Source organism: Vicugna pacos, chromosome 17 (genome assembly GCF_048564905.1).
Source record: "Vicugna pacos chromosome 17, VicPac4, whole genome shotgun sequence".
NCBI lineage: Eukaryota > Metazoa > Chordata > Mammalia > Artiodactyla > Camelidae > Vicugna > Vicugna pacos.
In genome coordinates, this window is record NC_133003.1 from 1,017,585 (window position 1) to 1,040,610 (window position 23,026).

Consider the following 23,026-nt stretch of genomic DNA (forward strand, 5'->3'; position numbering starts at 1 on the left):
TTGGCTCCTGCTATGCCTCCACTTGATAGATAGATAGATAGATAGATAGATAGATAGATAGATAGATAGATAGATAGATAGATAGTTTGATTGATAGATAGATAGGCAGGCCAATAGAGAGACCTACTCGCCGGCTGCTCCTCCGTTAGGTAAAACGACAGACACACACGTAGACTAGCCCCTCCCATTCTGAAACATCTAGGCCGTCAGGCTGGTAGTCAGACAGACACACAATCTAGACATGGGTGTTCTGGGGAAGGGGTTTGACGGAAGCGACTGGGGAATAGGGTGCCACTGTCGAGCTAGAGGATATTCTCCCATGTCCGTAGCTGCCTTGCCTGGAGGAGGCATCCGCTCCCCCAAGTTCACGGGACTCAAACTTTTAAAGTCGCCCTGCTCCTGGGAGCGGGCGTGGTGAGGTCAGGGGAAGAGGTCGGCAGCAGAGGCGGAGACAGAGGCTGCACAGCAGCAAACGGGGATGCCTCGGCGGCTTGGTCATTTTCCTCCGAACTCCACCTCTTCTGCCCTCGGGGGGGCGGCCTCTGCTAACCCAGGGTTCCGGGATTAATTCTCCTGGTCAGCCAGGTCCTGGGATGCTGGTGAGGTGACTTCAGAGGACAGGGACGTCGTGGGGAGCGGACTGCCTCTGATCAGCCGATCAGTTTGCTCCCATCTCCACAGCCGCCTGGCCTGGGGGCGGCCTCTCCTGCCCCAGGTTCACCGTATGCATGTTTCCATGTCAGCGTCCGCCCTGGAGGCAGGCGCGGTGCGATCAGGGGCTGCAGTGAGTAGTCGGGGCTGCCCCACCGAGCCCCTGTTATTGCTCAGAGCTCCCCCTTGGCCGGTTCTAGGGTTGATCTCTGCTACCCTAGGTACACGAGCTGCACATCTTTGCGTTTCCCGGCTCCCGGGAGGCGGGCAGGGGTGGCCTGTGGGCGGGGCGGGGGCGGGGCGGGGGCGGAAACAAAGAGGGCAGAAGCAGGAGGCATGGGCTGCCCAGGCAAGCCTGTGGGTTTCCATCCAGTGTCCCCCTCAGCCTGCAGTTGGGGCGCCCCCTGCTGCTTCAGGGTGGCAGTTGCCATCCCCCCAGGTGGCACGAATACTGGGATTCTTCCTACAGTAGACACACAGAGAGACAAAGAAATAGACAGACAGACACACTAGCCTCTTCCTCCATTTAGAAACAGCCATATATCCTAAGCTCCTCTTCCTCATGCATTCTATAGGTAGACACATACATACATAGGCAGACACCCACAGACACACACATACACACACTGGCGTCCTACTTCTCCTCACTTAATTAGGTAGTGAGACACACTAATCTCCTCCTCCATTAGATAATAGATCGAGAAACGCAATAGACTCTTCCTCATCCTCCATTAGATAGATAGTGAGATTGACTGATAAACACACTAGCCTCTTTGTTCTCCTGTAGAGGGACAGACAGATAGCCAGACACTTTGGAATCCTTCTTCTTCTCCATTAGATAATAATACAGACAGACTCACAGACACACAGACAGACAGACACACTAGTCTTCTCCTCCCCTGAGAGACAGAGAGATAGACACTGTAGCCTCCTTCTTCTCGATTAGATAAACGTACATATATAGATATCTGTTACAGTGACAGAGAGACAGACATACTAGCTTACTCCCCCTCCATTAGATGCACACATAGACTGATACAAATATACAGTAGAATACCCCCCTTTACTTTCCGCTTCATTGATACACAGACCCGCACGCACACACAGACACACAGACACACACACACACACGGTAGCCTCCTCCTCTTCCTCAAATTCGAAGTTATGTAGATAGACACACTAACCTACTCCTCCAATACACAGACACATAAAAAGGCACACTAGCCTATAGGTATGCCTCCTTTAGATAGATAGGTAGTTAGGTAGGTAGGTAGGTAGATAGATAGATAGATAGATAGATAGATAGATAGATAGATAGGCAGGCAGGAAGATACAGAGACATACAAGTCTCCTCCTCCTCCGTTAGATAAACAGATGGGCACACACATAGGCTAGCCTCTCCCATCCTCCTCTAGGCAGGCAATCAGGCAGGCAGTCAGACAGACAGACACACTAGCGTCGGGGTGCGGTCTGTGGACAGGGATCAGCAGCGTTGACCAGGGGCAGGAGTGCCACTGGCGAGTCATAGCGTTTTATCCCATGTCCCACCCTGCCTTGCCTGGGGGTGGCATCCGCTCCCCCAAGTTCACCGGACTCAGACATTTGAAGTCTCCCTGCTTTGGGAGCGGGCGTGCTGAGGTCAGGGGAGGAGTTCAGCGGCAGATATGGAGGCGGCAGAGCAGCTAAGGGGGATGCCTCGGCGAGTCGATCATTTTCCTACCACCTCCCCCTCTCCTGGCCTCGGGGTGTCCTCTGCTACCCCAGGTGTGCGGGATTTAATTCTCCTTGTCAGCCAGGTCCTGGGAGGCTGCTGCGGTGATCTCTGGGTACAGGGACGTTGAGGGGAGCAGACTACATCGGGTGAGCCGATCAGGTTGCTCCCATCTCCACAAGGGCCTGGCCTGGAAACGGGCTCTCCTGCCCCGGGTTCACAGTATCCATGTTTCCATGTCAGCCTTCGCCCCGAAGGCGGGCCCGGTGTGATAAGGGGCTGCAGTGAGGAGGCGGGTCTGCCCCACCGAGCCCCTGTATTTGCTCAGATCTCCCCCTTGGCCGGTCCTAGGGTTGGTTTCTGCTACCCTAGGTACTCGAGGTGCACATCTCTGTGTTTTCCGGCTCCCGTGAAGCGGGTGTGGGGTGGGGTGCGGCGGGGGTCGGGCTGGGGCTTGGCGCGCGCAGCTATAGAAAGAGCAGAAGCGGCAGGCACGGGCTGCCCTGGCAAGCCTGTGGGTTCCCATCCATTGTCCCCCTCAGACTGCAATGGGGCCACCCTCTGTTGCTTCAGGGTGGCAATTGCCATCCCTCCAGGTGAGTCGAATACTGAGAGGCTTCCTCCATTAGACAGACAGAGAGACAAATAAATAGACAGTCAGACACACTAGCGTCTTCCTCCATTTAGACACAGCCATCTATCCTAACCTCCTCCTCCTCATCCATTATAGAGGGAGACAGAAACATAGACAGACAGACATGCACAAACACACACACACTAGCCTCCTCCTTCTCTTCCAATAGGTAGATAGGTAGATAGACAAACTAACCTCCTCCTCCAACAGACACACAAGTAAAAAGTCACACTTGGCTCCTGCTATGCCTCCACTTGATAGATAGATAGATAGATAGATAGATAGATAGATAGATAGATAGATAGATAGATAGATAGATAGATAGTTTGATTGATAGATAGATAGGCAGGCCAATAGAGAGACCTACTCGCCGGCTGCTCCTCCGTTAGGTAAAACGACAGACACACACGTAGACTAGCCCCTCCCATTCTGAAACATCTAGGCCGTCAGGCTGGTAGTCAGACAGACACACAATCTAGACATGGGTGTTCTGGGGAAGGGGTTTGACGGAAGCGACTGGGGAATAGGGTGCCACTGTCGAGCTAGAGGATATTCTCCCATGTCCGTAGCTGCCTTGCCTGGAGGAGGCATCCGCTCCCCCAAGTTCACGGGACTCAAACTTTTAAAGTCGCCCTGCTCCTGGGAGCGGGCGTGGTGAGGTCAGGGGAAGAGGTCGGCAGCAGAGGCGGAGACAGAGGCTGCACAGCAGCAAACGGGGATGCCTCGGCGGCTTGGTCATTTTCCTCCGAACTCCACCTCTTCTGCCCTCGGGGGGGCGGCCTCTGCTAACCCAGGGTTCCGGGATTAATTCTCCTGGTCAGCCAGGTCCTGGGATGCTGGTGAGGTGACTTCAGAGGACAGGGACGTCGTGGGGAGCGGACTGCCTCTGATCAGCCGATCAGTTTGCTCCCATCTCCACAGCCGCCTGGCCTGGGGGCGGCCTCTCCTGCCCCAGGTTCACCGTATGCATGTTTCCATGTCAGCGTCCGCCCTGGAGGCAGGCGCGGTGCGATCAGGGGCTGCAGTGAGTAGTCGGGGCTGCCCCACCGAGCCCCTGTTATTGCTCAGAGCTCCCCCTTGGCCGGTTCTAGGGTTGATCTCTGCTACCCTAGGTACACGAGCTGCACATCTTTGCGTTTCCCGGCTCCCGGGAGGCGGGCAGGGGTGGCCTGTGGGCGGGGCGGGGGCGGAAACAAAGAGGGCAGAAGCAGGAGGCATGGGCTGCCCAGGCAAGCCTGTGGGTTTCCATCCAGTGTCCCCCTCAGCCTGCAGTTGGGGCGCCCCCTGCTGCTTCAGGGTGGCAGTTGCCATCCCCCCAGGTGGCACGAATACTGGGATTCTTCCTACAGTAGACACACAGAGAGACAAAGAAATAGACAGACAGACACACTAGCCTCTTCCTCCATTTAGAAACAGCCATATATCCTAAGCTCCTCTTCCTCATGCATTCTATAGGTAGACACATACATACATAGGCAGACACCCACAGACACACACATACACACACTGGCGTCCTACTTCTCCTCACTTAATTAGGTAGTGAGACACACTAATCTCCTCCTCCATTAGATAATAGATCGAGAAACGCAATAGACTCTTCCTCATCCTCCATTAGATAGATAGTGAGATTGACTGATAAACACACTAGCCTCTTTGTTCTCCTGTAGAGGGACAGACAGATAGCCAGACACTTTGGAATCCTTCTTCTTCTCCATTAGATAATAATACAGACAGACTCACAGACACACAGACAGACAGACACACTAGTCTTCTCCTCCCCTGAGAGACAGAGAGATAGACACTGTAGCCTCCTTCTTCTCGATTAGATAAACGTACATATATAGATATCTGTTACAGTGACAGAGAGACAGACATACTAGCTTACTCCCCCTCCATTAGATGCACACATAGACTGATACAAATATACAGTAGAATACCCCCCTTTACTTTCCGCTTCATTGATACACAGACCCGCACGCACACACAGACACACAGACACACACACACACACGGTAGCCTCCTCCTCTTCCTCAAATTCGAAGTTATGTAGATAGACACACTAACCTACTCCTCCAATACACAGACACATAAAAAGGCACACTAGCCTATAGGTATGCCTCCTTTAGATAGATAGGTAGTTAGGTAGGTAGGTAGGTAGGTAGGTAGATAGATAGATAGATAGATAGATAGATAGATAGATAGATAGATAGGCAGGCAGGAAGATACAGAGACATACAAGTCTCCTCCTCCTCCGTTAGATAAACAGATGGGCACACACATAGGCTAGCCTCTCCCATCCTCCTCTAGGCAGGCAATCAGGCAGGCAGTCAGACAGACAGACACACTAGCGTCGGGGTGCGGTCTGTGGACAGGGATCAGCAGCGTTGACCAGGGGCAGGAGTGCCACTGGCGAGTCATAGCGTTTTATCCCATGTCCCACCCTGCCTTGCCTGGGGGTGGCATCCGCTCCCCCAAGTTCACCGGACTCAGACATTTGAAGTCTCCCTGCTTTGGGAGCGGGCGTGCTGAGGTCAGGGGAGGAGTTCAGCGGCAGATATGGAGGCGGCAGAGCAGCTAAGGGGGATGCCTCGGCGAGTCGATCATTTTCCTACCACCTCCCCCTCTCCTGGCCTCGGGGTGTCCTCTGCTACCCCAGGTGTGCGGGATTTAATTCTCCTTGTCAGCCAGGTCCTGGGAGGCTGCTGCGGTGATCTCTGGGTACAGGGACGTTGAGGGGAGCAGACTACATCGGGTGAGCCGATCAGGTTGCTCCCATCTCCACAAGGGCCTGGCCTGGAAACGGGCTCTCCTGCCCTGGGTTCACAGTATCCATGTTTCCATGTCAGCCTTCGCCCCGAAGGCGGGCCCGGTGTGATAAGGGGCTGCAGTGAGGAGGCGGGTCTGCCCCACCGAGCCCCTGTATTTGCTCAGATCTCCCCCTTGGCCGGTCCTAGGGTTGGTTTCTGCTACCCTAGGTACTCGAGGTGCACATCTCTGTGTTTTCCGGCTCCCGTGAAGCGGGTGTGGGGTGGGGTGCGGCGGGGGTCGGGCTGGGGCTTGGCGCGCGCAGCTATAGAAAGAGCAGAAGCGGCAGGCACGGGCTGCCCTGGCAAGCCTGTGGGTTCCCATCCATTGTCCCCCTCAGACTGCAATGGGGCCACCCTCTGTTGCTTCAGGGTGGCAATTGCCATCCCTCCAGGTGAGTCGAATACTGAGAGGCTTCCTCCATTAGACAGACAGAGAGACAAATAAATAGACAGTCAGACACACTAGCGTCTTCCTCCATTTAGACACAGCCATCTATCCTAACCTCCTCCTCCTCATCCATTATAGAGGGAGACAGAAACATAGACAGACAGACATGCACAAACACACACACACTAGCCTCCTCCTTCTCTTCCAATAGGTAGATAGGTAGATAGACAAACTAACCTCCTCCTCCAACAGACACACAAGTAAAAAGTCACACTTGGCTCCTGCTATGCCTCCACTTGATAGATAGATAGATAGATAGATAGATAGATAGATAGATAGATAGATAGATAGATAGATAGATAGTTTGATTGATAGATAGATAGGCAGGCCAATAGAGAGACCTACTCGCCGGCTGCTCCTCCGTTAGGTAAAACGACAGACACACACGTAGACTAGCCCCTCCCATTCTGAAACATCTAGGCCGTCAGGCTGGTAGTCAGACAGACGCACAATCTAGACATGGGTGCTCTGGGGAAGGGGTTTGACGGAAGCGACTGGGGAATAGGGTGTCACTGTCGAGCTAGAGGATATTCTCCCATGTCCCTAGCTGCCTTGCCTGGAGGAGGCATCCGCTCCCCCAAGTTCACGGGACTCAAACTTTTAAAGTCGCCCTGCTCCTGGGAGCGGGCGTGGTGAGGTCAGGGGAAGAGGTCGGCAGCAGAGGCGGAGACAGAGGCTGCACAGCAGCAAACGGGGATGCCTCGGCGGCTTGGTCATTTTCCTCCGAACTCCACCTCTTCTGCCCTCGGGGGGGCGGCCTCTGCTAACCCAGGGTTCCGGGATTAATTCTCCTGGTCAGCCAGGTCCTGGGATGCTGGTGAGGTGACTTCAGAGGACAGGGACGTCGTGGGGAGCGGACTGCCTCTGATCAGCCGATCAGTTTGCTCCCATCTCCACAGCCGCCTGGCCTGGGGGCGGCCTCTCCTGCCCCAGGTTCACCGTATGCATGTTTCCATGTCAGCGTCCGCCCTGGAGGCAGGCGCGGTGCGATCAGGGGCTGCAGTGAGTAGTCGGGGCTGCCCCACCGAGCCCCTGTTATTGCTCAGAGCTCCCCCTTGGCCGGTTCTAGGGTTGATCTCTGCTACCCTAGGTACACGAGCTGCACATCTTTGCGTTTCCCGGCTCCCGGGAGGCGGGCAGGGGTGGCCTGTGGGCGGGGCGGGGGCGGGGCGGGGGCGGAAACAAAGAGGGCAGAAGCAGGAGGCATGGGCTGCCCAGGCAAGCCTGTGGGTTTCCATCCAGTGTCCCCCTCAGCCTGCAGTTGGGGCGCCCCCTGCTGCTTCAGGGTGGCAGTTGCCATCCCCCCAGGTGGCACGAATACTGGGATTCTTCCTACAGTAGACACACAGAGAGACAAAGAAATAGACAGACAGACACACTAGCCTCTTCCTCCATTTAGAAACAGCCATATATCCTAAGCTCCTCTTCCTCATGCATTCTATAGGTAGACACATACATACATAGGCAGACACCCACAGACACACACATACACACACTGGCGTCCTACTTCTCCTCACTTAATTAGGTAGTGAGACACACTAATCTCCTCCTCCATTAGATAATAGATCGAGAAACGCAATAGACTCTTCCTCATCCTCCATTAGATAGATAGTGAGATTGACTGATAAACACACTAGCCTCTTTGTTCTCCTGTAGAGGGACAGACAGATAGCCAGACACTTTGGAATCCTTCTTCTTCTCCATTAGATAATAATACAGACAGACTCACAGACACACAGACAGACAGACACACTAGTCTTCTCCTCCCCTGAGAGACAGAGAGATAGACACTGTAGCCTCCTTCTTCTCGATTAGATAAACGTACATATATAGATATCTGTTACAGTGACAGAGAGACAGACATACTAGCTTACTCCCCCTCCATTAGATGCACACATAGACTGATACAAATATACAGTAGAATACCCCCCTTTACTTTCCGCTTCATTGATACACAGACCCGCACGCACACACAGACACACAGACACACACACACACACGGTAGCCTCCTCCTCTTCCTCAAATTCGAAGTTATGTAGATAGACACACTAACCTACTCCTCCAATACACAGACACATAAAAAGGCACACTAGCCTATAGGTATGCCTCCTTTAGATAGATAGGTAGTTAGGTAGGTAGGTAGGTAGATAGATAGATAGATAGATAGATAGATAGATAGATAGGCAGGCAGGAAGATACAGAGACATACAAGTCTCCTCCTCCTCCGTTAGATAAACAGATGGGCACACACATAGGCTAGCCTCTCCCATCCTCCTCTAGGCAGGCAATCAGGCAGGCAGTCAGACAGACAGACACACTAGCGTCGGGGTGCGGTCTGTGGACAGGGATCAGCAGCGTTGACCAGGGGCAGGAGTGCCACTGGCGAGTCATAGCGTTTTATCCCATGTCCCACCCTGCCTTGCCTGGGGGTGGCATCCGCTCCCCCAAGTTCACCGGACTCAGACATTTGAAGTCTCCCTGCTTTGGGAGCGGGCGTGCTGAGGTCAGGGGAGGAGTTCAGCGGCAGATATGGAGGCGGCAGAGCAGCTAAGGGGGATGCCTCGGCGAGTCGATCATTTTCCTACCACCTCCCCCTCTCCTGGCCTCGGGGTGTCCTCTGCTACCCCAGGTGTGCGGGATTTAATTCTCCTTGTCAGCCAGGTCCTGGGAGGCTGCTGCGGTGATCTCTGGGTACAGGGACGTTGAGGGGAGCAGACTACATCGGGTGAGCCGATCAGGTTGCTCCCATCTCCACAAGGGCCTGGCCTGGAAACGGGCTCTCCTGCCCCGGGTTCACAGTATCCATGTTTCCATGTCAGCCTTCGCCCCGAAGGCGGGCCCGGTGTGATAAGGGGCTGCAGTGAGGAGGCGGGTCTGCCCCACCGAGCCCCTGTATTTGCTCAGATCTCCCCCTTGGCCGGTCCTAGGGTTGGTTTCTGCTACCCTAGGTACTCGAGGTGCACATCTCTGTGTTTTCCGGCTCCCGTGAAGCGGGTGTGGGGTGGGGTGCGGCGGGGGTCGGGCTGGGGCTTGGCGCGCGCAGCTATAGAAAGAGCAGAAGCGGCAGGCACGGGCTGCCCTGGCAAGCCTGTGGGTTCCCATCCATTGTCCCCCTCAGACTGCAATGGGGCCACCCTCTGTTGCTTCAGGGTGGCAATTGCCATCCCTCCAGGTGAGTCGAATACTGAGAGGCTTCCTCCATTAGACAGACAGAGAGACAAATAAATAGACAGTCAGACACACTAGCGTCTTCCTCCATTTAGACACAGCCATCTATCCTAACCTCCTCCTCCTCATCCATTATAGAGGGAGACAGAAACATAGACAGACAGACATGCACAAACACACACACACTAGCCTCCTCCTTCTCTTCCAATAGGTAGATAGGTAGATAGACAAACTAACCTCCTCCTCCAACAGACACACAAGTAAAAAGTCACACTTGGCTCCTGCTATGCCTCCACTTGATAGATAGATAGATAGATAGATAGATAGATAGATAGATAGATAGATAGATAGATAGATAGTTTGATTGATAGATAGATAGGCAGGCCAATAGAGAGACCTACTCGCCGGCTGCTCCTCCGTTAGGTAAAACGACAGACACACACGTAGACTAGCCCCTCCCATTCTGAAACATCTAGGCCGTCAGGCTGGTAGTCAGACAGACACACAATCTAGACATGGGTGTTCTGGGGAAGGGGTTTGACGGAAGCGACTGGGGAATAGGGTGCCACTGTCGAGCTAGAGGATATTCTCCCATGTCCGTAGCTGCCTTGCCTGGAGGAGGCATCCGCTCCCCCAAGTTCACGGGACTCAAACTTTTAAAGTCGCCCTGCTCCTGGGAGCGGGCGTGGTGAGGTCAGGGGAAGAGGTCGGCAGCAGAGGCGGAGACAGAGGCTGCACAGCAGCAAACGGGGATGCCTCGGCGGCTTGGTCATTTTCCTCCGAACTCCACCTCTTCTGCCCTCGGGGGGGCGGCCTCTGCTAACCCAGGGTTCCGGGATTAATTCTCCTGGTCAGCCAGGTCCTGGGATGCTGGTGAGGTGACTTCAGAGGACAGGGACGTCGTGGGGAGCGGACTGCCTCTGATCAGCCGATCAGTTTGCTCCCATCTCCACAGCCGCCTGGCCTGGGGGCGGCCTCTCCTGCCCCAGGTTCACCGTATGCATGTTTCCATGTCAGCGTCCGCCCTGGAGGCAGGCGCGGTGCGATCAGGGGCTGCAGTGAGTAGTCGGGGCTGCCCCACCGAGCCCCTGTTATTGCTCAGAGCTCCCCCTTGGCCGGTTCTAGGGTTGATCTCTGCTACCCTAGGTACACGAGCTGCACATCTTTGCGTTTCCCGGCTCCCGGGAGGCGGGCAGGGGTGGCCTGTGGGCGGGGCGGGGGCGGAAACAAAGAGGGCAGAAGCAGGAGGCATGGGCTGCCCAGGCAAGCCTGTGGGTTTCCATCCAGTGTCCCCCTCAGCCTGCAGTTGGGGCGCCCCCTGCTGCTTCAGGGTGGCAGTTGCCATCCCCCCAGGTGGCACGAATACTGGGATTCTTCCTACAGTAGACACACAGAGAGACAAAGAAATAGACAGACAGACACACTAGCCTCTTCCTCCATTTAGAAACAGCCATATATCCTAAGCTCCTCTTCCTCATGCATTCTATAGGTAGACACATACATACATAGGCAGACACCCACAGACACACACATACACACACTGGCGTCCTACTTCTCCTCACTTAATTAGGTAGTGAGACACACTAATCTCCTCCTCCATTAGATAATAGATCGAGAAACGCAATAGACTCTTCCTCATCCTCCATTAGATAGATAGTGAGATTGACTGATAAACACACTAGCCTCTTTGTTCTCCTGTAGAGGGACAGACAGATAGCCAGACACTTTGGAATCCTTCTTCTTCTCCATTAGATAATAATACAGACAGACTCACAGACACACAGACAGACAGACACACTAGTCTTCTCCTCCCCTGAGAGACAGAGAGATAGACACTGTAGCCTCCTTCTTCTCGATTAGATAAACGTACATATATAGATATCTGTTACAGTGACAGAGAGACAGACATACTAGCTTACTCCCCCTCCATTAGATGCACACATAGACTGATACAAATATACAGTAGAATACCCCCCTTTACTTTCCGCTTCATTGATACACAGACCCGCACGCACACACAGACACACAGACACACACACACACACGGTAGCCTCCTCCTCTTCCTCAAATTCGAAGTTATGTAGATAGACACACTAACCTACTCCTCCAATACACAGACACATAAAAAGGCACACTAGCCTATAGGTATGCCTCCTTTAGATAGATAGGTAGTTAGGTAGGTAGGTAGGTAGGTAGGTAGATAGATAGATAGATAGATAGATAGATAGATAGATAGATAGATAGATAGGCAGGCAGGAAGATACAGAGACATACAAGTCTCCTCCTCCTCCGTTAGATAAACAGATGGGCACACACATAGGCTAGCCTCTCCCATCCTCCTCTAGGCAGGCAATCAGGCAGGCAGTCAGACAGACAGACACACTAGCGTCGGGGTGCGGTCTGTGGACAGGGATCAGCAGCGTTGACCAGGGGCAGGAGTGCCACTGGCGAGTCATAGCGTTTTATCCCATGTCCCACCCTGCCTTGCCTGGGGGTGGCATCCGCTCCCCCAAGTTCACCGGACTCAGACATTTGAAGTCTCCCTGCTTTGGGAGCGGGCGTGCTGAGGTCAGGGGAGGAGTTCAGCGGCAGATATGGAGGCGGCAGAGCAGCTAAGGGGGATGCCTCGGCGAGTCGATCATTTTCCTACCACCTCCCCCTCTCCTGGCCTCGGGGTGTCCTCTGCTACCCCAGGTGTGCGGGATTTAATTCTCCTTGTCAGCCAGGTCCTGGGAGGCTGCTGCGGTGATCTCTGGGTACAGGGACGTTGAGGGGAGCAGACTACATCGGGTGAGCCGATCAGGTTGCTCCCATCTCCACAAGGGCCTGGCCTGGAAACGGGCTCTCCTGCCCTGGGTTCACAGTATCCATGTTTCCATGTCAGCCTTCGCCCCGAAGGCGGGCCCGGTGTGATAAGGGGCTGCAGTGAGGAGGCGGGTCTGCCCCACCGAGCCCCTGTATTTGCTCAGATCTCCCCCTTGGCCGGTCCTAGGGTTGGTTTCTGCTACCCTAGGTACTCGAGGTGCACATCTCTGTGTTTTCCGGCTCCCGTGAAGCGGGTGTGGGGTGGGGTGCGGCGGGGGTCGGGCTGGGGCTTGGCGCGCGCAGCTATAGAAAGAGCAGAAGCGGCAGGCACGGGCTGCCCTGGCAAGCCTGTGGGTTCCCATCCATTGTCCCCCTCAGACTGCAATGGGGCCACCCTCTGTTGCTTCAGGGTGGCAATTGCCATCCCTCCAGGTGAGTCGAATACTGAGAGGCTTCCTCCATTAGACAGACAGAGAGACAAATAAATAGACAGTCAGACACACTAGCGTCTTCCTCCATTTAGACACAGCCATCTATCCTAACCTCCTCCTCCTCATCCATTATAGAGGGAGACAGAAACATAGACAGACAGACATGCACAAACACACACACACTAGCCTCCTCCTTCTCTTCCAATAGGTAGATAGGTAGATAGACAAACTAACCTCCTCCTCCAACAGACACACAAGTAAAAAGTCACACTTGGCTCCTGCTATGCCTCCACTTGATAGATAGATAGATAGATAGATAGATAGATAGATAGATAGATAGATAGATAGATAGTTTGATTGATAGATAGATAGGCAGGCCAATAGAGAGACCTACTCGCCGGCTGCTCCTCCGTTAGGTAAAACGACAGACACACACGTAGACTAGCCCCTCCCATTCTGAAACATCTAGGCCGTCAGGCTGGTAGTCAGACAGACGCACAATCTAGACATGGGTGCTCTGGGGAAGGGGTTTGACGGAAGCGACTGGGGAATAGGGTGTCACTGTCGAGCTAGAGGATATTCTCCCATGTCCCTAGCTGCCTTGCCTGGAGGAGGCATCCGCTCCCCCAAGTTCACGGGACTCAAACTTTTAAAGTCGCCCTGCTCCTGGGAGCGGGCGTGGTGAGGTCAGGGGAAGAGGTCGGCAGCAGAGGCGGAGACAGAGGCTGCACAGCAGCAAACGGGGATGCCTCGGCGGCTTGGTCATTTTCCTCCGAACTCCACCTCTTCTGCCCTCGGGGGGGCGGCCTCTGCTAACCCAGGGTTCCGGGATTAATTCTCCTGGTCAGCCAGGTCCTGGGATGCTGGTGAGGTGACTTCAGAGGACAGGGACGTCGTGGGGAGCGGACTGCCTCTGATCAGCCGATCAGTTTGCTCCCATCTCCACAGCCGCCTGGCCTGGGGGCGGCCTCTCCTGCCCCAGGTTCACCGTATGCATGTTTCCATGTCAGCGTCCGCCCTGGAGGCAGGCGCGGTGCGATCAGGGGCTGCAGTGAGTAGTCGGGGCTGCCCCACCGAGCCCCTGTTATTGCTCAGAGCTCCCCCTTGGCCGGTTCTAGGGTTGATCTCTGCTACCCTAGGTACACGAGCTGCACATCTTTGCGTTTCCCGGCTCCCGGGAGGCGGGCAGGGGTGGCCTGTGGGCGGGGCGGGGGCGGGGCGGGGGCGGAAACAAAGAGGGCAGAAGCAGGAGGCATGGGCTGCCCAGGCAAGCCTGTGGGTTTCCATCCAGTGTCCCCCTCAGCCTGCAGTTGGGGCGCCCCCTGCTGCTTCAGGGTGGCAGTTGCCATCCCCCCAGGTGGCACGAATACTGGGATTCTTCCTACAGTAGACACACAGAGAGACAAAGAAATAGACAGACAGACACACTAGCCTCTTCCTCCATTTAGAAACAGCCATATATCCTAACCTCCTCTTCCTCATGCATTCTATAGGTAGACACATACATACATAGGCAGACACCCACAGACACACACATACACACACTGGCGTCCTACTTCTCCTCACTTAATTAGGTAGTGAGACACACTAATCTCCTCCTCCATTAGATAATAGATCGAGAAACGCAATAGACTCTTCCTCATCCTCCATTAGATAGATAGTGAGATTGACTGATAAACACACTAGCCTCTTTGTTCTCCTGTAGAGGGACAGACAGATAGCCAGACACTTTGGAATCCTTCTTCTTCTCCATTAGATAATAATACAGACAGACTCACAGACACACAGACAGACAGACACACTAGTCTTCTCCTCCCCTGAGAGACAGAGAGATAGACACTGTAGCCTCCTTCTTCTCGATTAGATAAACGTACATATATAGATATCTGTTACAGTGACAGAGAGACAGACATACTAGCTTACTCCCCCTCCATTAGATGCACACATAGACTGATACAAATATACAGTAGAATACCCCCCTTTACTTTCCGCTTCATTGATACACAGACCCGCACGCACACACAGACACACAGACACACACACACACACGGTAGCCTCCTCCTCTTCCTCAAATTCGAAGTTATGTAGATAGACACACTAACCTACTCCTCCAATACACAGACACATAAAAAGGCACACTAGCCTATAGGTATGCCTCTTTAGATAGATAGGTAGTTAGGTAGGTAGGTAGGTAGGTAGGTAGATAGATAGATAGATAGATAGATAGATAGATAGATAGATAGGCAGGCAGGAAGATACAGAGACATACAAGTCTCCTCCTCCTCCGTTAGATAAACAGACGGGCACACACATAGGCTAGCCTCTCCCATCCTCCTCTAGGCAGGCAATCAGGCAGGCAGTCAGACACACAGACACACTAGCGTCGGGGTGCGGTCTGTGGACAGGGATCAGCAGCGTTGACCAGGGGCAGGAGTGCCACTGGCGAGTCATAGCGTTTTATCCCATGTCCCACCCTGCCTTGCCTGGGGGTGGCATCCGCTCCCCCAAGTTCACCGGACTCAGACATTTGAAGTCTCCCTGCTTTGGGAGCGGGCGTGCTGAGGTCAGGGGAGGAGTTCAGCGGCAGATATGGAGGCGGCAGAGCAGCTAAGGGGGATGCCTCGGCGAGTCGATCATTTTCCTACCACCTCCCCCTCTCCTGGCCTCGGGGTGTCCTCTGCTACCCCAGGTGTGCGGGATTTAATTCTCCTTGTCAGCCAGGTCCTGGGAGGCTGCTGCGGTGATCTCTGGGTACAGGGACGTTGAGGGGAGCAGACTACATCGGGTGAGCCGATCAGGTTGCTCCCATCTCCACAAGGGCCTGGCCTGGAAACGGGCTCTCCTGCCCCGGGTTCACAGTATCCATGTTTCCATGTCAGCCTTCGCCCCGAAGGCGGGCCCGGTGTGATAAGGGGCTGCAGTGAGGAGGCGGGTCTGCCCCACCGAGCCCCTGTATTTGCTCAGATCTCCCCCTTGGCCGGTCCTAGGGTTGGTTTCTGCTACCCTAGGTACTCGAGGTGCACATCTCTGTGTTTTCCGGCTCCCGTGAAGCGGGTGTGGGGTGGGGTGCGGCGGGGGTCGGGCTGGGGCTTGGCGCGCGCAGCTATAGAAAGAGCAGAAGCGGCAGGCACGGGCTGCCCTGGCAAGCCTGTGGGTTCCCATCCATTGTCCCCCTCAGACTGCAATGGGGCCACCCTCTGTTGCTTCAGGGTGGCAATTGCCATCCCTCCAGGTGAGTCGAATACTGAGAGGCTTCCTCCATTAGACAGACAGAGAGACAAATAAATAGACAGTCAGACACACTAGCGTCTTCCTCCATTTAGACACAGCCATCTATCCTAACCTCCTCCTCCTCATCCATTATAGAGGGAGACAGAAACATAGACAGACAGACATGCACAAACACACACACACTAGCCTCCTCCTTCTCTTCCAATAGGTAGATAGGTAGATAGACAAACTAACCTCCTCCTCCAACAGACACACAAGTAAAAAGTCACACTTGGCTCCTGCTATGCCTCCACTTGATAGATAGATAGATAGATAGATAGATAGATAGATAGATAGATAGATAGATAGATAGATAGTTTGATTGATAGATAGATAGGCAGGCCAATAGAGAGACCTACTCGCCGGCTGCTCCTCCGTTAGGTAAAACGACAGACACACACGTAGACTAGCCCCTCCCATTCTGAAACATCTAGGCCGTCAGGCTGGTAGTCAGACAGACGCACAATCTAGACATGGGTGCTCTGGGGAAGGGGTTTGACGGAAGCGACTGGGGAATAGGGTGCCACTGTCGAGCTAGAGGATATTCTCCCATGTCCCTAGCTGCCTTGCCTGGAGGAGGCATCCGCTCCCCCAAGTTCACGGGACTCAAACTTTTAAAGTCGCCCTGCTCCTGGGAGCGGGCGTGGTGAGGTCAGGGGAAGAGGTCGGCAGCAGAGGCGGAGACAGAGGCTGCACAGCAGCAAACGGGGATGCCTCGGCGGCTTGGTCATTTTCCTCCGAACTCCACCTCTTCTGCCCTCGGGGGGGCGGCCTCTGCTAACCCAGGGTTCCGGGATTAATTCTCCTGGTCAGCCAGGTCCTGGGATGCTGGTGAGGTGACTTCAGAGGACAGGGACGTCGTGGGGAGCGGACTGCCTCTGATCAGCCGATCAGTTTGCTCCCATCTCCACAGCCGCCTGGCCTGGGGGCGGCCTCTCCTGCCCCAGGTTCACCGTATGCATGTTTCCATGTCAGCGTCCGCCCTGGAGGCAGGCGCGGTGCGATCAGGGGCTGCAGTGAGTAGTCGGGGCTGCCCCACCGAGCCCCTGTTATTGCTCAGAGCTCCCCCTTGGCCGGTTCTAGGGTTGATCTCTGCTACCCTAGGTACACGAGCTGCACATCTTTGCGTTTCCCGGCTCCCGGGAGGCGGGCAGGGGTGGCCTGTGGGCGGGGCGGGGGCGGGGCGGGGGCGGAAACAAAGAGGGCAGAAGCAGGAGGCATGGGCTGCCCAGGCAAGCCTGTGGGTTTCCATCCAGTGTCCCCCTCAGCCTGCAGTTGGGGCGCCCCCTGCTGCTTCAGGGTGGCAGTTGCCATCCCCCCAGGTGGCACGAATACTGGGATTCTTCCTACAGTAGACACACAGAGAGACAAAGAAATAGACAGACAGACACACTAGCCTCTTCCTCCATTTAGAAACAGCCATATATCCTAACCTCCTCTTCCTCATGCATTCTATAGGTAGACACATACATACATAGGCAGACACCCACAGACACACACATACACACACTGGCGTCCTACTTCTCCTCACTTAATTAGGTAGTGAGACACACTAATCTCCTCCTCCATTAGATAATAGATCGAGAAACGCAATAGACTCTTCCTCATCCTCCATTAGATAGATAGTGAGATTGACTGATAAACACACTAGCCTCTTTGTTCTCCTGTAGAGGGACAGACAGATAGCCAGACACTTTGGAATCCTTCTTCTTCTCCATTAGATAATAATACAGACAGACTCACAGACACACAGACAGACAGACACACTAGTCTTCTCCTCCCCTGAGAGACAGAGAGATAGACACTGTAGCCTCCTTCTTCTCGATTAGATAAACGTACATATATAGATATCTGTTACAGTGACAGAGAGACAGACATACTAGCTTACTCCCCCTCCATTAGATGCACACATAGACTGATACAAATATACAGTAGAATACCCCCCTTTACTTTCCGCTTCATTGATACACAGACCCGCACGCACACACAGACACACAGACACACACACACACACGGTAGCCTCCTCCTCTTCCTCAAATTCGAAGTTATGTAGATAGACACACTAACCTACTCCTCCAATACACAGACACATAAAAAGGCACACTAGCCTATAGGTATGCCTCTTTAGATAGATAGGTAGTTAGGTAGGTAGGTAGGTAGGTAGGTAGATAGATAGATAGATAGATAGATAGATAGATAGATAGATAGGCAGGCAGGAAGATACAGAGACATACAAGTCTCCTCCTCCTCCGTTAGATAAACAGACGGGCACACACATAGGCTAGCCTCTCCCATCCTCCTCTAGGCAGGCAATCAGGCAGGCAGTCAGACAGACAGACACACTAGCGTCGGGGTGCGGTCTGTGGACAGGGATCAGCAGCGTTGACCAGGGGCAGGAGTGCCACTGGCGAGTCATAGCGTTTTATCCCATGTCCCACCCTGCCTTGCCTGGGGGTGGCATCCGCTCCCCCAAGTTCACCGGACTCAGACATTTGAAGTCTCCCTGCTTTGGGAGCGGGCGTGCTGAGGTCAGGGGAGGAGTTCAGCGGCAGATATGGAGGCGGCAGAGCAGCTAAGGGGGATGCCTCGGCGAGTCGATCATTTTCCTACCACCTCCCCCTCTCCTGGCCTCGGGGTGTCCTCTGCTACCCCAGGTGTGCGGGATTTAATTCTCCTTGTCAGCCAGGTCCTGGGAGGCTGCTGCGGTGATCTCTGGGTACAGGGACGTTGAGGGGAGCAGACTACATCGGGTGAGCCGATCAGGTTGCTCCCATCTCCACAAGGGCCTGGCCTGGAAACGGGCTCTCCTGCCCCGGGTTCACAGTATCCATGTTTCCATGTCAGCCTTCGCCCCGAAGGCGGGCCCGGTGTGATAAGGGGCTGCAGTGAGGAGGCGGGTCTGCCCCACCGAGCCCCTGTATTTGCTCAGATCTCCCCCTTGGCCGGTCCTAGGGTTGGTTTCTGCTACCCTAGGTACTCGAGGTGCACATCTCTGTGTTTTCCGGCTCCCGTGAAGCGGGTGTGGGGTGGGGTGCGGCGGGGGTCGGGCTGGGGCTTGGCGCGCGCAGCTATAGAAAGAGCAGAAGCGGCAGGCACGGGCTGCCCTGGCAAGCCTGTGGGTTCCCATCCATTGTCCCCCTCAGACTGCAATGGGGCCACCCTCTGTTGCTTCAGGGTGGCAATTGCCATCCCTCCAGGTGAGTCGAATACTGAGAGGCTTCCTCCATTAGACAGACAGAGAGACAAATAAATAGACAGTCAGACACACTAGCGTCTTCCTCCATTTAGACACAGCCATCTATCCTAACCTCCTCCTCCTCATCCATTATAGAGGGAGACAGAAACATAGACAGACAGACATGCACAAACACACACACACTAGCCTCCTCCTTCTCTTCCAATAGGTAGATAGGTAGATAGACAAACTAACCTCCTCCTCCAACAGACACACAAGTAAAAAGTCACACTTGGCTCCTGCTATGCCTCCACTTGATAGATAGATAGATAGATAGATAGATAGATAGATAGATAGATAGATAGATAGATAGTTTGATTGATAGATAGATAGGCAGGCCAATAGAGAGACCTACTCGCCGGCTGCTCCTCCGTTAGGTAAAACGACAGACACACACGTAGACTAGCCCCTCCCATTCTGAAACATCTAGGCCGTCAGGCTGGTAGTCAGACAGACGCACAATCTAGACATGGGTGCTCTGGGGAAGGGGTTTGACGGAAGCGACTGGGGAATAGGGTGCCACTGTCGAGCTAGAGGATATTCTCCCATGTCCCTAGCTGCCTTGCCTGGAGGAGGCATCCGCTCCCCCAAGTTCACGGGACTCAAACTTTTAAAGTCGCCCTGCTCCTGGGAGCGGGCGTGGTGAGGTCAGGGGAAGAGGTCGGCAGCAGAGGCGGAGACAGAGGCTGCACAGCAGCAAACGGGGATGCCTCGGCGGCTTGGTCATTTTCCTCCGAACTCCACCTCTTCTGCCCTCGGGGCGGCCTCTGCTAACCCAGGGTTCCGGGATTAATTCTCCTGGTCAGCCAGGTCCTGGGATGCTGGTGAGGTGACTTCAGAGGACAGGGACGTCGTGGGGAGCGGACTGCCTCTGATCAGCCGATCAGTTTGCTCCCATCTCCACAGCCGCCTGGCCTGGGGGCGGCCTCTCCTGCCCCAGGTTCACCGTATGCATGTTTCCATGTCAGCGTCCGCCCTGGAGGCAGGCGCGGTGCGATCAGGGGCTGCAGTGAGTAGTCGGGGCTGCCCCACCGAGCCCCTGTTATTGCTCAGAGCTCCCCCTTGGCTGGTTCTAGGGTTGATCTCTGCTACCCTAGGTACACGAGCTGCACATCTTTGCGTTTCCCGGCTCCCGGGAGGCGGGCAGGGGTGGCCTGTGGGCGGGGCGGGGGCGGGGCGGGGGCGGAAACAAAGAGGGCAGAAGCAGGAGGCATGGGCTGCCCAGGCAAGCCTGTGGGTTTCCATCCAGTGTCCCCCTCAGCCTGCAGTTGGGGCGCCCCCTGCTGCTTCAGGGTGGCAGTTGCCATCCCCCCAGGTGGCACGAATACTGGGATTCTTCCTACAGTAGACACACAGAGAGACAAAGAAATAGACAGACAGACACACTAGCCTCTTCCTCCATTTAGAAACAGCCATATATCCTAACCTCCTCTTCCTCATGCATTCTATAGGTAGACACATACATACATAGGCAGACACCCACAGACACACACATACACACACTGGCGTCCTACTTCTCCTCACTTAATTAGGTAGTGAGACACACTAATCTCCTCCTCCATTAGATAATAGATCGAGAAACGCAATAGACTCTTCCTCATCCTCCATTAGATAGATAGTGAGATTGACTGATAAACACACTAGCCTCTTTGTTCTCCTGTAGAGGGACAGACAGATAGCCAGACACTTTGGAATCCTTCTTCTTCTCCATTAGATAATAATACAGACAGACTCACAGACACACAGACAGACAGACACACTAGTCTTCTCCTCCCCTGAGAGACAGAGAGATAGACACTGTAGCCTCCTTCTTCTCGATTAGATAAACGTACATATATAGATATCTGTTACAGTGACAGAGAGACAGACATACTAGCTTACTCCCCCTCCATTAGATGCACACATAGACTGATACAAATATACAGTAGAATACCCCCCTTTACTTTCCGCTTCATTGATACACAGACCCGCACGCACACACAGACACACAGACACACACACACACACGGTAGCCTCCTCCTCTTCCTCAAATTCGAAGTTATGTAGATAGACACACTAACCTACTCCTCCAATACACAGACACATAAAAAGGCACACTAGCCTATAGGTATGCCTCTTTAGATAGATAGGTAGTTAGGTAGGTAGGTAGGTAGGTAGGTAGATAGATAGATAGATAGATAGATAGATAGATAGATAGATAGGCAGGCAGGAAGATACAGAGACATACAAGTCTCCTCCTCCTCCGTTAGATAAACAGACGGGCACACACATAGGCTAGCCTCTCCCATCCTCCTCTAGGCAGGCAATCAGGCAGGCAGTCAGACACACAGACACACTAGCGTCGGGGTGCGGTCTGTGGACAGGGATCAGCAGCGTTGACCAGGGGCAGGAGTGCCACTGGCGAGTCATAGCGTTTTATCCCATGTCCCACCCTGCCTTGCCTGGGGGTGGCATCCGCTCCCCCAAGTTCACCGGACTCAGACATTTGAAGTCTCCCTGCTTTGGGAGCGGGCGTGCTGAGGTCAGGGGAGGAGTTCAGCGGCAGATATGGAGGCGGCAGAGCAGCTAAGGGGGATGCCTCGGCGAGTCGATCATTTTCCTACCACCTCCCCCTCTCCTGGCCTCGGGGTGTCCTCTGCTACCCCAGGTGTGCGGGATTTAATTCTCCTTGTCAGCCAGGTCCTGGGAGGCTGCTGCGGTGATCTCTGGGTACAGGGACGTTGAGGGGAGCAGACTACATCGGGTGAGCCGATCAGGTTGCTCCCATCTCCACAAGGGCCTGGCCTGGAAACGGGCTCTCCTGCCCCGGGTTCACAGTATCCATGTTTCCATGTCAGCCTTCGCCCCGAAGGCGGGCCCGGTGTGATAAGGGGCTGCAGTGAGGAGGCGGGTCTGCCCCACCGAGCCCCTGTATTTGCTCAGATCTCCCCCTTGGCCGGTCCTAGGGTTGGTTTCTGCTACCCTAGGTACTCGAGGTGCACATCTCTGTGTTTTCCGGCTCCCGTGAAGCGGGTGTGGGGTGGGGTGCGGCGGGGGTCGGGCTGGGGCTTGGCGCGCGCAGCTATAGAAAGAGCAGAAGCGGCAGGCACGGGCTGCCCTGGCAAGCCTGTGGGTTCCCATCCATTGTCCCCCTCAGACTGCAATGGGGCCACCCTCTGTTGCTTCAGGGTGGCAATTGCCATCCCTCCAGGTGAGTCGAATACTGAGAGGCTTCCTCCATTAGACAGACAGAGAGACAAATAAATAGACAGTCAGACACACTAGCGTCTTCCTCCATTTAGACACAGCCATCTATCCTAACCTCCTCCTCCTCATCCATTATAGAGGGAGACAGAAACATAGACAGACAGACATGCACAAACACACACACACTAGCCTCCTCCTTCTCTTCCAATAGGTAGATAGGTAGATAGACAAACTAACCTCCTCCTCCAACAGACACACAAGTAAAAAGTCACACTTGGCTCCTGCTATGCCTCCACTTGATAGATAGATAGATAGATAGATAGATAGATAGATAGATAGATAGATAGATAGTTTGATTGATAGATAGATAGGCAGGCCAATAGAGAGACCTACTCGCCGGCTGCTCCTCCGTTAGGTAAAACGACAGACACACACGTAGACTAGCCCCTCCCATTCTGAAACATCTAGGCCGTCAGGCTGGTAGTCAGACAGACGCACAATCTAGACATGGGTGCTCTGGGGAAGGGGTTTGACGGAAGCGACTGGGGAATAGGGTGTCACTGTCGAGCTAGAGGATATTCTCCCATGTCCCTAGCTGCCTTGCCTGGAGGAGGCATCCGCTCCCCCAAGTTCACGGGACTCAAACTTTTAAAGTCGCCCTGCTCCTGGGAGCGGGCGTG